The following is a 9,264-nucleotide window of genomic DNA, read 5'->3' on the forward strand; positions in this document are numbered from 1 at the left end:
TTATAACCTGGTGTTGAAGGTCATATGACATCAGAGAAATTCTATATATCTAGTTATACTGGTCAGCCCACACTCAGGGTGCAGAGGACTACACAGGGCATGAATCCTGGGAAGTGCAGTTGACTAGAAGCCAAGTTTGAAACTCGCTCTTATAACTTTTCTGATTTCCAGTGTTTCATTTCTCTTCTAGAAACAAAATACTCTTACAACCTTCACAAGACCTCCAAAGTCTGACTCTCTTAGTGTCTAGGTCAAGCTTGTAGTCTGTGATCTCAATATCTAATTCAGTCTCAGATATCACTAGAGCTCCTTGGGGCCCATCCTTAGCTGAAGCTCCTTGAGCACAACTTCTAGAGTATGATTCTCCCAGTCTTTAGACTTGTGAGTTAAAGGGCAAGTTTTCTTCTCATAGACAACCAACATACAGTGGTAAGACAGGAACAAGGTATAAGACATTTTCATTTAAAAAGGCAAAGGACAGGAAGCACATGGCTGTCAGGGGACAATAGTAAGTTTATTGATTCTACTCCTCCTCCCTACAAGTGATTCTCTATGGCTCTGGTCTCTATGATCTAGGATCTTGGTTCTGACGATGAGCCATCTTTCCTATCCATTCAGAAATTAAGCTTCAGGAGCTAAATATATTTCTAAGACTGAGTCATGGCTGTAAACGGTTGACTCATGGAGTTATAGTTTTTTTCCTGTTGATCTGTCTCTTGAAGTCCAAGCACGTGGGTGTATTTGTTTATTTGCTCTGCTTGCTTAAAAAACAGTGTATAGGTTTTTTTGTGATTATGACTGGTGCTCCCTCTATGACATAAAGGCCACACCCATAAATGTCTATGATAGGGTACTTTCTCCTTTGGGATCAGCATCATGGTGCTCAGAGATTAATGCCTCTAAGTTTCTTGGAAACCTTTTTTCTAGAAGATAAGGTTTGAGACGTGCCCTTAAGATTTCTTTGTCCTTTTAGATTCTTAAAGGCCTGTTGCTGGGAATCCTCAGTGGCTCAGTCAGTTAAGCTTCCATGTCTTGATTTCAGCTTAGGTCACAGTCTTAGGGTCATCAGATCATGCATTGTGTCAGGCTCCCCACTGATGGTGTGTAACCTGTTTGGGTTTCTTCTCTCTCTCTCTCTCTGCCCCTTCTCTGAAGGCACTCTACCTCTTTCTGTCTCTCAAAATAAATGAATAAACATTAAAAAAAATATTCTTTTGCCTAAATATGAACTCTGTGAGGCACACACAAGTTTGATTTGACAGGCAGTTGTTGTCCAATGGTAGTAAGCACTGGATTTTTCTGAAGACTTGACTGGGCCTGACATGGAAGAGAGCTTGACCACATGGCTGGCAGTTGATTCCGGCTGTTTACTGTGAGCTTCGATGTTTACATGTGAGCTCACGTGTGTAAGCACTCAATGAGGGCCATTGTTCAGAATGCTTATACACGTGGCCTTTCCATGTGGCTTAATCTTTTTGCAGTACGGCAGTTGACTATTGAAAGAGAGCATTACAAGTGTGAGTGTTCCAAAAGACCAAAGCAGAAACTGTTTGTTTCTTATGCACCTAGTGTTGGTTGTCATGTGACATCAGTAACATTCTATATACCCAAGTTATACAGGGTCAGCCCATACTCAGTGTGAGATAGGACTACACAGGGCATGAATCCTGGGAAGTGTAGTTGACTGGAGGCCATTGTTTGAAACTAGCTCTTATAGTCTTTTTTGACTTCCAATGTTTCATTTCGCTCCTAGCTCCAAATTGCTCTTGCAAACTTCTCAAGACCTCCAGATCTCACTCTACTAGTTTTCAGGGTCAAGCTCGAAGTCTGTGATCTCCCTTTCTAAATCAGGTCCAGATATCAGTGGAGCTGCTTGGGTCCTGAACCTCTGCTGAAGCTCCTTTACCACAGCTTCTAGATTACCATTCTCCCAACCTAAAGACTTGCTAGTTAAAGTGACAAGTTTCCTTCTCATACACACCCAAAAACAATGGTAAGACAGGACTAAGGGTACACGACATTTTCATTTAAAAAGGGAAAGTACAGGAAGCAGAAGAGTGTTGGGGACAATATTAACTTATTGAGTCTACACCTTCTCCTTACAGGTGATTCTCTGGCTCTAGGCTCTGTGATCTAGGCACTTGATTCTGCATGATGAGCCATCTTTTGTCTCCATTCAGAAATAACACTTTAGCACTGATCTGATTCCTAAGACTGACTCATGGCTGTAGAAGGTTGACTCATCGCCTTATAGCTTTTGTCCTGTTGATCTGCTTCTCCCTTGAAGAGCAAGCATGTGGGTGTGTTTGTTTATTTCTTGTTCTGCTTGCTTAAAAAATAGTATATAGGTTTTCTGTGATTATAACTGGTGCTCCCTCTATGACATAAAGGCCATACTCATAAATATCTCTAGGAATGGCTACCTTTTCCTTTGGGATGGGCATCAAGTTGCTTGGAGATAATGCTGCTAAGGTTCTTGGAGACCTTTTTTCTAGCAGATAAGGTTTGAGACATGTGTCCTTAAGATTTCTTTGTCCCTTAAGATTCTGAAAAGCCTATTCCTGCAGAGTCTCAGTGGCTCAGTCAGTTCAGCATCTGAGTCTTGATTTCAACTCAGGTCACAGTCTCAGGGTCATCAAATCGTGCCCTGCGTCAGGCTTCCCACTGATGGTGTGGAGCCTGCTTGTGATTCTCTCTCTCTCTTTGTCGCTTACCTGCATGTGCTCTCTCTCTTTCTCTCTCTCTAAATAAATGAATAAAAATTTTAAAAAAGAAAACCTGTTGTCTACATTTGATGTGTGTGAGGCACACAAAAGTTTGATTTGACAGGCAGTTGCTGTCAAATGGTAGTAAGTGTTGGATTTTTCTGAAGACTTGACTGGGTCTTCCATGGAAGAGAGCTTGATCATAAGGCTGGAAGTTGATTCCGGCTGTTTACTATGAGCTTAGATTGGGTTATCTTTCAGAGTGCTTATACATGTGGCCTTTCCATGTGGTTTGATCTTTTTACAGTACGGCAGCTATTTGAAGGGAGCATTCCAAGAGTGAGGATTCCAGGAGACCAAAGCAGAAATTATTTGTTTCTTATGACCTAGTGTCGGTAGTCATGTGACATCAGTGACATTCTATATACCCGAGTTATACAGGGTCAGCCCAGACTCGGTGTGGGAGAGGACCATGCAAAGCACGAATCCTGGCAAGTGTAGTTGACTGAGGGCCATTGTTCAAAACTAGCTCTTATAGTCTTTTCTGACTTCCCATGTTTCATTTCCCTCCTTGCAGTAAAATGCTCTTGCAACCTTCACAAGACCTACAAGGTGTCACTCTATCAATTGTCAGGGTCAAGCTTGAAGTCTTTGTTCTCACTATCTAAATCAGGTCCAGATATCGTGGAGGTCCTTGGGGCCTGTCCCTCTGCTGAAAATCCTTGAGAACAGCTTCTAGGCTACGATTCTCCCAATCTATATACATGTGAGTTAAAGCGACAAGTTTCCTTCTCAAACACATCCAACATACAATGGTAAGACCAAAACAAGGTACCAGACATTTTCACTTAAAAAGGCAAAGGATAGGACACATAGCACATAGCTGTCTACACCTCTTGTCTACAAGTGATTCTCTATGTCTCTAAGCTCTGTGATCTAGGCTCTTGGTTCTGCACTCTGGGCCATCTTTCCTCTCCATTCAGAAATAACACTTTATGAGCTGAGCTGATTTCTAAGACTAACTCATGGCCATAGAAGGTTGACTCATGGCCTCATTGCTCTTTTCCTGTTAAATTGCCTCTTTCCCTTGAAGTCCTAGCACATGGGTGTATTTATTTGTTGGTCTGCTTGTTTAAAAAACAGTATATAGGTTTTCTGTGATTATGACTGGTGCTCCAACTATGACATAAAGGCCACACCCATAAATATCGCTAAGATAGGCTACTTTTTCCTTTGCGATGGTCATCAGAGTGCTTGGAGATGATGCCTCTAAGTTTCTTGGAAACCATTTTTCTAGCAAATAAGGTTTGAGACATGTGCCCTTAAGATTTCTTTGTCCCTTAATTTTCTGAAAAACCTATTGCTGTGGAACTTCAATGTCTCAGTCAATGAAACATCTGACTCTTGACTGCAGCTCAGGTCACAGTCTCACAGTCCTGGGATAGAGCCCCACATCGAGCTCCCCGCTGATGGTGTGGAGCCTGTTTGGGATTCTCTCTCTTTCTCTCTGTCTCTCTGTCTCTGTCTCTCTCTTTGCCCTTTCCTTCCATGTGTTCTCTCTGTTTCTGTCTCTGAAAATAAATAAATAAACATTTTAAAAACCTTTTGCCTACCTTGGAAATCCATGAGGCATAAATAAGTTTTAATCTTTCTGAGGTATCTAAAAAGGATTTTATGGCCACATCCTTGACTTCATTTTACCCTGAGACCATGTTTTGCTGGTCTTCTCATGGGTATGGTCTTTGTTCTGGGGTCATCTCTTACTTTGAGACAATTTTGCTAGCTGGAAACCATCATGCATTCTATTTTCACTAGATTCCAATTAAAAACTGGACAGGTTTTTTGTTTGTTTGTTTGTTTGTTTGTTTCAACTCTTTCTATTTTTATTTTAGGCAGTAAAAGATGGCAGTTATCACTTTGAACATTCTTCCTGGAAATCTCCTTAGCAAAGTAACTTGTTTCTTAAGGACTCTTTCTATTTTCAACACATACTCTGGGGATAGTATTGCTAATGATTCTTCCATATATGACTGACATTCTTCTCATTGAGCCTCCAATAATCACTTCCTCATTGTCCTTCAAGAATTTGGAAACAGTTTCCTGATGGCTTGTCAAGCTTCTCCTCATTGTCTAATCCCAAAGTCAATGTTACATGTGTAGGCCTTTGTTACAAAAACACCTCACATAAAGGACAAATTTATATTTTATTCACTATAAAATAAAATGGTGGCTCAGTCAGTTAAGCGTCTGACTCTTGATATCAGCTCATGTCATGATCTTGCACTCTTGAGATCAAGCCCTGTGTTGAGCTCTGCACTGAACATGGAGCCTGCTGGGGATTCTGTCTCACCCTCTCTGTCTCTCTCTCTCTACCTCTCAAAATAAATAAATAAACATTTAAAAAAAGAAAATAAATAATAACATTTAAAGAGATTCTATTAATATTTAAGAATATCTATTAAAACCTTTTAAAAAACCTTTTAAAACAAAAGATTTAGAATTACAAAATTCAGAGAGTGAATCAAAGGAGAGTTTGGTGATGGAATATACAATAGGTAGCCTATAAGAACTACTGAAAGAAAAATCACAAAACACAGAGCAAAAATTAAAGAAATAAGGTAAAAATAATATAAATGGAAGACAGATCGAGGAGGTTTAACGTTTGAATATAAGACATAGAAAAAGACATATTTAACTGGATAGAAAATAAGAGTTTAATGGGAATAGATATCACAAATCAAAAGGTAAATGAAAATTGTGAAAAATATTTGCAGACACTATGACAGGTAGTGTTATTATTTATAATAAAAAGATTTAAAAACTGATTTTAAAAATAAAAAATGATAAAAGGTTTTGAGACCAACTACATGTCCAAATGGAAAATAAATATACAATAACACCTTGGATTGTGAGTAACTTGTTCTGCGTGTGTTCCACAAGACACGCAAACATTTCTAATAAGTTTTAACTTGATAAAGGAGCGATGCCTTGTAACACGAGTAGTACGTGGTGCCAAATGTCACATGATCACAACTGAGACAATGGTTCTTGAAACTCACTTTGATATACAAGTGCTTTGGATTACAAGCATGTTTCCAGACTGACTTATGCTCAAATACCAAGGTTTAACTATATACGATTTTCCTCATTTTACAATGACTATGCCCCAATTAACTCACCATAAGTTGAAAATATTGTAAGCTGAAAATGCACTTAATATGTGTAACCTACCAAGCATCACAGCTTAGCCTAGCCTCTCTTAAACATGTTCAGAACCTTTACATTAGCCTATACTTGGGCAAAATCATGTAACACAAAACCTAATTTATAATAAAGTGTTGAATATGCCATGTAACTTGTCAAATACTATACTGAACAAGAACACAGAATGGTTGTATGCGTACAGAATGGTTATCAGTACTGGTTGTTTACCCTCGTGATGGCGTGGCTGACCAGGAGCTACCTCTCGCTGCCACTGCCCACATCACGAGAGAGAAATGTACTACATGTTGCTAGCCATGGAAAAGACCAAATTTTTAAATTTGAAGTATGGTTTGTATTAAATGCATATTGCTTTCATACCATCATAAAGTCGAAAAATCATAAGTTGAACCATCATAAATAAATTGGAGATCATCTGTAAAAGATGTCTTACTTCTATCAATAAAGAAATGGTTGTATAAATTTGGATGCAGGCATACGGTGAAGTATTATATTACCATTGAAAAGATGCATTGAAGGTATAAGCAGCATACAAAGAAAGTGTACATGATATGATCCTGTTTTTATAATTTTTTTAACATTTATTTATTATTGAGAGACAGAGACAGAACATGAGCAGGGGAGGGTCAGAGAGAGAGGGAGACACAGAATCCGAAGCAGGCTCCAGGCTCCGAGCTGTCAGCACAGAGCCTGACGTGGGGCTCGAACTCATGAACTGCGAGATCATGACCTGAGCCGAAGTTGGACGCTTAACCAACTGAGCCACCCAGGCACCCCATGATCCTGTTTTTATAAAGCAAACAGTACCCCCAAAGTCTTTATATATGTGTGTGTATGGCACACTATGTGCACATGTGCAAATGATAATAGAGCAAGAAAAAGATATGAATATTTGTGACACGTGAATATTATAGATGTGTGCAAACAAAGAAAGGAAGAAAAAGGCAATAAAAACAGAGAACAAGATGATTATTCCTGACAAAATAGCAAGCATGATATGATATAAACTAGGCAAAATTATATATACGAATAATATATGCATATGCATGTCTATATGCATAAAGAGTCACAAGAGAGAAGAAGCATTATATTTTAATGGTGGTTGTCTCAGGATGGTGGGATTTCAAGTGTCTGTTTCTTGCTTGTACACATGTTAATGATTGCTTGAATTTTTTTTACTGGGAACATATATTTTTCCTCAATTATGAAATTAGTTTCATTGTAAAAAATGGAGACGGGAGATGAGGGCTAGATAAACTTTGAGTGAACACCTCTTGAGATGGAAGAGGGCTGAAGTGATGCCTGGTTGACCATCGAGAAAGAAAGAAACGTAGAAGCAACACTGGATGGCCCTGTGAGAGAGACTTGGTAGCTCAAGAATCCAAAAGGTTGCCAAACTAGCTCTAATGGTATGGAAAGGAAACCCCTTCCAGCACCCCTTCCTAGGAGTGCTTTTCTCCTCTCTGAAAGAGATGTGGGGACCCCCATGGGTGTGGCAACTGAGCCAATAGAAGTACCAGCATGTGTGGAGGGTTTCAGCATGTGTGACAGTGATGACTGAGAAATGACAACTGCCATCAGCAAGTAATGCAAATGAAGAACTCCTCCCTCTCTTTTTCACTTTCTTCCCACAATCCTCTGGGGCCAGAAGGGGCAGACTCGTCACCTTGATCTTACTGTCTGGACCCCCATAAAAATAACTAACATTGAAGGCCTGGTTAGGAGGTTTAAATGCTAACCTTGATGTGTTAAAAAAAAATTAAAAAGGTAGGGGAGTGAATATTAAGGAAGTATTTATTTTCAATTTTTATTTATTCATTTTTGAGAGAGAGAACAGGGGAGGGGCAGAGAGAGGGAAAGAAACAGAATCCCACACAGGCTCCATGCTGTCAGCACAGAGCACAATGCAGGCCTCGAACTCACAAACTCAGATCATGACCTGAGCCGAAATCAAGAGTTGGAGGCTAAGGGCCTGAGCCACCCAGTACCCCAAAGAAGTATTTAAATCCTCTCTCAAAATGATAATCTGGTTTACTAGGATATGTCTTGATGCATAATTCTACTTTCAATATAGAAAATGATCTTTTATTCCTTTTCTGTTGTATAATTGCTAATTCCCTTTCTCCACCTCTAGCAGTTTTGAGGTAAAGTTCCTGTGCTTGGAAAGTCAAAAGAGGACAGTATATTATGTTAAAAATATTACCCCTCTCACAACAGGTACTAATTGTAGTGAACTTGTTACAAGCCAGGTATTGTAGTGTTCTATGTGCCCGTCTTTATTTAATACTCTCAACACTATATAAGAAATACTATTAAGCTCATATTTTTTAGTGATACACACAGACTCAGTAGGATTAAGTAATCTACTTAAGAATACAATTAGCCAGACCACCATAGTCAGTGGCAAATATTAACTTGAAAGCCTACGTTCGTGGTCACTATGTGCCATCCTCCTGGCTGTCTCTGTACAAGGCCATGTTTGCGCGTGTATGTGTGTGCACACATGTATGAGTAAAATGTCCTCAGTAATAAATCTTTAAGTATGAGAATTTTATATCTGCTGTCTAGTCCTAATAAAGAAATCTTCTTCACTCGCCTCCTTTTCTAAACATGTTATTTGCACCTTTGAGGCCTTCCAGAAACCTAGGCAGAATCCCCAGTGGGAAACAACAAAAGCCGAGTGAGGTGGAAACACAGTGCTATGGGAGTTGAGGAGAGAAAGAGCACATCTGATGAACAGATTAGTAATGGCTCTTAGGAAAGGTGGCCTTTGACAAAGGATTTGAAGATAGGAAGATTTTCACAGACGAAGCGTAGGTGGGCCATGATTTCTGAAAATTGTGTGGGGGTGCTGTAGGAGAGAGATTTTAGGCCTCACGGACAGTGCTTGAAAGTTCAGCTGCAACTTTGGTTGAAGATAGAATACAAGAAGGTGAGGCTAAAAGATCAGAGTGGGTCTCTGCTGTGGAGTGTTCTGGATGCCAGAGTGAAGGGTCTGTTCTCAGTCTGGAATATTACAGGGTCAGGTCACATCCACAGAGGCCGGGGAGGTAATGTAAATAAGTGAAGAGGGCCAAGTGAAAGAGACAGACATATACTTTTTTTTTTTTAATATTAAACACTTAGAAATTATCTTGGCTTTCCAAAGCAAATATGTTGTCTTTCATTCATAATTTAAATATGTAGCTTTTCAGGCTTTCATTTTCTTATTCTTGAGAGAGAGATGGGGATAGAGAAATATTTCCCCGTGTGAAAAGCAACAGCTCATAGCAATTTGATTTATAATGGCCAAAAATAAAAACAACAGCAACAAATATCCATCAGCATGTAAATGGAT

Source organism: Acinonyx jubatus, chromosome B4 (assembly GCF_027475565.1).
Source record: "Acinonyx jubatus isolate Ajub_Pintada_27869175 chromosome B4, VMU_Ajub_asm_v1.0, whole genome shotgun sequence".
In the NCBI taxonomy this organism is placed as follows: domain Eukaryota; kingdom Metazoa; phylum Chordata; class Mammalia; order Carnivora; family Felidae; genus Acinonyx; species Acinonyx jubatus.